Genomic DNA, 5,958 nt, shown 5'->3' with positions numbered 1-5,958 from the left:
TCATCTCCTAAACAAAAAATCATAAGATAGGCATTAAATTTAAAACATTCAAATACAAGTGATATTCAACATGGATCCAATGATAAAAGGAAATATATCTGCTGTCCAATTCCTGTCAACGATCGCTATAGAGAGAGTGTACTTAGATTAAATTAAAACAAGAATGTGTCCAAAGTACACGAATGCCCCACTCGCACTATCATTTTCCATGTTCAATGGACCGTGAAATTGGATAAAAATATAATTAGGCATTAAAATTAGAAAGATAATATCATAGGGAACATGTGTACTAAGTTTCAAGTTGATTGGACTTCAACTCCATCAAAAACTACCTTGACCAAAAACTTTAACCTGAAACATGCACTTTCATTTTCTATGTTCACTGGACCGTGAAATTGGGGTCAAAAGTTTAATTTGGCTTTAAAATTAGAAAGATCATATCATAAGGAACATGTGTACTAAGTTTCAAGTTGATTGGACTTCAACTTCATCAAAAACTTTAACCTGAAGCGGGACAGACGGACGAACGGACAGACGGACGGACGAACGGACGCACAGACCAGAAAACATAATGCCCCTCTACTATCGTAGGTGGGGCATAAAAAAAGTCTAGAATTTAAAATTGATACTAAAAGTCAGGAGAGCATTATATAGAGAACACAATGGGTTAGACATATTTATAGGTCACGGAGCTCTTTTTCGATATATTTAATTTGTTTAAAATGGCAGGAATTTGAAATCATCACATTGTTGCAAACTACTCCTTATGTTTTGTATCATTTTAGTGCCAAGGTCCCAAGTAAAACTTACTTGGGGGACGTTGTTTGTATGGGGATGGTGGACTTGAGCAATCTAAACATTATAAGTATGACTTGATAAAACATAGTGTTAGTATTAAAAATGTTTTATGTTTATTGAACTCTTCATTGTTCATTGATCAAAGTAGTATCTAATTATAATAATGATTTCTTACCTTTCGCAAGATTGATAAACACTAATAGACAAAAATGTATTGCTATTACAAACATCACCGATCTTTCATATACTGAAAAACAATGAATGATTATGTTCAAACCTATGTATTCTAAAGTATTACAAAATGTATGTGACAATTGGTACAATAGGTGTAATCATTGGGCTTGATAATTGTACCCAGGTACATATTTCGTAATATGAAAAATTACGAATTTGAAAACTTAGAATGTACGCCAATACTTGAGGAACTATAGACAGGTTTTTCCAATTATCTGCCTTGGTTTATGGTGCGACTCCTAGGCGTCGTCGTAATAACGGCCGCCATTACAACCGTGAAAAAAATGTAAACAAGATATACATCTATTTCCCAGACCGCATACAATTAACGTAAACACACGAATGTCAAGCGTACTTGACCTCGGCAAAATTACAGAATAAATATTAAAATAATTAGATAAGGAATTGACATTACAATTATAAGTGTATTGCCGGCCAAGTGATGTGTCCTTAAAATATAGCTCACGGTATTTGATACGTTACACCCGAGACATCAGTAATATATACGAATACTAATTCCAGGTTACATATCGATTATAATCATTTGGTAATCATATTATTGATCATTAAACACATACATAAATAAAAATAAATTGTCTTGCCGGGTCGAATGTGATATATCAGAAAAACCAGGTGCAAAATTGAGTGACGTTTTCGTATCACTTTTGTATCCGCATGAATTGCGCTATATGCTATCAGTGCGTCGGGCCATATGTAGACTTAACTTTTCGAAGAAGTTTTGAACTTTCACGGCCCATGTTATCATATAGGTGTTCGATTCCAATTTCTTTTGCAGAAAAATTACTTGACATAAAACAACTAGTATGCGTAGTATAACACCAAGCTGCGGCCCGTGCTTAAAATAAATGAATGTCATCAAACCACAAAAGACGCAAACGTGTAATTAAAAGCAATGCTTAGTTATGTTTTAAAAGCGTCATTTAGTGTTATGCCAACTCCCCCTTCCCACCACCCCAAAAAAGAGGTCTCGGTATATTTTCATCCTGAATCTGTATTAGACTCCTTTATAAGTCCCCGATGTATAATCTTCATACTTGGTTGATTTGCTTCCTATTATAACTGCATGCATGTAGCATCGGGGTAGGTTTCATTGTTATTATCTAAAAAATTTGCAGGAACGTGTTTAGGGGGGGGGGGGTGCCTGGGCTCCCTTATGAAGCTTCATTCATGGTTAATCCAGACTTTTTAACCGCTTCCTCTACAATACAGTGAAATACAGTATTACAGTATTACATTAGGGATGTACATTGGACCAACGGACTACTGAAATGTCGAAATTTCGGGTTGTCGGATTATGGCTACGCTGCCATAGGTTCTAGTAAACTATTTGATTACCAAGACCTTTGAAAAAAAATTCTAATATGATTTTCTAATTAATGCACAGAATAATCAACTGAGGAAAGTTCAAATCAAGTTTCAACAGAAAATACTGTATACGTCGTATAAAAACAGCAAAGTGAATATTTACTTTAAGCACACATGCCTTCATATATGGACCAACAAGACGAGGTTTATAGAGAAGTGCCCTTAATTGTAAGTATTGTTGGGAATTGTCTATGGATACAGCTGTTTGTAAAACCTTTAAGTTTTTCAGCAAGAACTGGCAACCAGGAATAAAATAGTTTACAACTTCAAGCCTTACTTTTCGAAATATGAAAGCGCCATCCAAATAATCAAACTAAGTGTTAACATCATCAGCTAGTACGATCGATCAACAGCTGATCTGCAATGCCGGGATGACCGGTAATTCCACTAAAGTAAAGCAAACTTAGTTACATAAGTATACAATAAGGCGTAACTGTTATTCATAATATGTCTATACGCTGGCGTGGTTTCCCCATTTTATTCAATTTTGAACTCCTTTCTCCTCTGTTAACAATATGTTTGTTTGTCCGAGTTAATTTTGTCGGAACGTCTGTCCATTTTGCAGCATAAAGATAGTCGTCATGTATTAAAAAACGTTCGGATCTTCATACTTGGTTGATTTGCTTCCTTTTTCTAACTACATGCATGTAGCATCGGGGTAGGTTTCATTGTTATTATCTAAAGAAATTTGCAGGAACGTGTTTAGGGGGCGGGGGGTGGTGCCTGGGCTCCCTTATGAAGCTTCATTCGTGGTTAATCCAGACTGTTTAACCGCTTCCTCTACAAATTGTGTTCTGTTTGGGGACCCGCGGCCCCCCTTTTTTCAAAATCCTGGATCCGCATTCTGATGTGTAGATCTTCTATACAAACAGAGGCAGATGCACTGTAGTCATCGGATTAATTTTCATAGATAATTTAAGTTTTTTTTACAGTCCTGTGACGACGTATCAACATTCGTCTGCCAGTGTAATTTTACTTTTATAACAAATTTTATTTAAAAAAAAAAAACGGATTGTGTGCAGTCGGCACAACTTATTTATTGATTTTTTCCACATCTGAAATTTTCTACGATTTTTCGTAGAACTATTAACTGCACAAGAAATGCCTCCACCTTTTTTATAACTTTCGGCAGTATCCATAGTGAAATAAATAGGAAAATAAAGGAAATACAAATGTAATCAGAAAATCGATAATGTTTTGATCAATACACGTGCGTTATTTTTCACGGTTGTAATGGCGGATCGGTCACGTGAGAGGTTAATGGATGCGCCCATGTTTTCTAGGTCAATTACAGATAAACCCGTCTATATGACCAACAGGGACTTCTATTGACAGCCAAGTTCATCTTAGAAAGTCTAAAATGAAACTCAATTTTCGATCATATGGATAAAACATTGTTGATTTTGTCATATCATTGTAAATTAAACATCAGAGGAGCCTTATACAACGCTGTGGTTAATTTGGCGTGTTTAAAACCAAAATAAAAAAAAAACACAAAATATTTCTCCAGTTTCCTTTTTGACCGTTGCGTATGACTTTAACCGTAAGCTAATACTCGAAAGAAGGGATATCAGCGTCCTCGGAGACAGCAATATATATATATATATAAGGTACAGTGTGTTCAATAATTGAACATTTAATGAATAATATAATCGATTAGCGAGCCAACTATTCATGACAAGGAGCTTTGTTGAAGAGTACTTATTAATAATACATTGATAAAGGAATCATTTCGCACAATAATTAATTATAATACTGTGATATCAAAGCACCAATGAAAACGTAAACACATAGTATTGATTGAAAAAGATTTAAAAATATACGTTAACATTAAGCAAGCAGCACATATGTAGATACAGTATCTTATATAACTTCAAAATAAATATAAGGTGACGTTGCGACATTGCCAATTAGACATCTATTCACCAAAGTTTACATGCAGTGGATGTAATCAACTATAGGCAACCGTACGGCCTTCAAAAATGAGGAAAGCCCTAACTGTATAGCTATATAACGCCCTGACATGAAACATATGAAATACTAATTCAATTGAGGAAACTAACGGCCTTATTTATAAAAAAAACAATGTATGAAATTTTCAAAAGCAAATATAACAGACATTAACCAACGACTTTACTAAACTACAGGCTCCTGACTTGGGACAGACACACACATTATGTGGCGGGTTAAAACATGTGTTTGAGCTCCCAACCCTCCTCTAACCTATGACAGTGATTTAACAGTACAACATTTATTTTGCAAAGCAGTGATTCTGATTTGATTCAAATGAAGACAAATGATAAATAATAGATTCTAAACCTGGTGAGTAACTTTCATTTAGTAATCTCAAATTATATTATCTATAATAAACATTTCTTTTACTCGTATGTTCTTCATAAAACAACATTCTTATTGTAACGTATACGGCCAGCTAGACTTCGCTTGTATTATGGACATTGATTGACTAACATGCAAAAAATATTAGTTTTGCCAGACGTGTCTGATGCGTTGTATGTAACAATCATTTTGATCATTGGAAAGATTAATAATTTCTTAACAATAGCATGTGATTGAAACGTTCAGCTGATTTTTACTGTGATATGTTCCACCTTAAATAACGGAATTGAAGTGTGTGAGAGGAGTTATGATTAAACATTTAATATTTCGTTAAAAAATAAACTTTAAGGTACACCTCATTTGAACACACTAGTAATATTTATGAGCTGCAGTTATTGTTTTCCAAATTTCTATTCCGATGACAAAACTTAAAATTATGTAGTTGGTACTAACTTTTTTATACGAATTTTGAGTGTAAATTACATATCAGTCATTTAGTTTCAAGACTGTTCTTTTAATTTATCTATAATATGTGTCATTTATTAGTTAAAGATAACTTGAAAGTTTTCGGGATACATTATTACACTTTTAGTACTCTCTAATGGCATTGACATCTGATATTAATAAGGACAAATACATAATTCAAGCAGTTTGTATATTGTAGAATAATCAAATCATCCTTAAATTTAGGACTATCATAGCTGATCAAGAATTTTTAATTTTATCAAACTTTTATAATTTCAAGGATTTTATCAATAGAATTAGTGAAAATCAATGTTTTTTTTATTGATTTCCAAAAATGTTAAAAAAATATTAAGATAACATTAACCTTTCGGTATGCTTAAACATATTTCTTGGTGACTGTCTTATATGAATTTGAATGTCAGTTTCAAGTAGATGAATACTATAACCGTTTTTATTTTCCTGATCTGTCATTTCGTAGTTATAAGTTCATTGTTCTGTTTGTCACAACCTAATGCGAAAACAACATTTGTCATATGAAAATGTCAATTACAGTATCTCAAACATTGGCTCATGCAGCTCAGAAAGAGAAACTATACCGAGCGAGTGGGCAATCAAAATAATAAGTCAAAAACAGAAAATACCATGGCCAAAATTAAAAACGACGAAAAGCCAAACATCAATTTCTAAACTTATCACTGGCAACCAAAATTTGAGCAACACCAATCCTTCCAAAAATTG

Source organism: Mytilus edulis, chromosome 14 (assembly GCF_963676685.1).
Source record: "Mytilus edulis chromosome 14, xbMytEdul2.2, whole genome shotgun sequence".
Classification (NCBI taxonomy): Eukaryota; Metazoa; Mollusca; class Bivalvia; order Mytilida; family Mytilidae; genus Mytilus; species Mytilus edulis.
The sequence above is the reverse complement of the archived record's forward strand: the minus strand, read 5'-3'. Positions refer to the sequence as shown.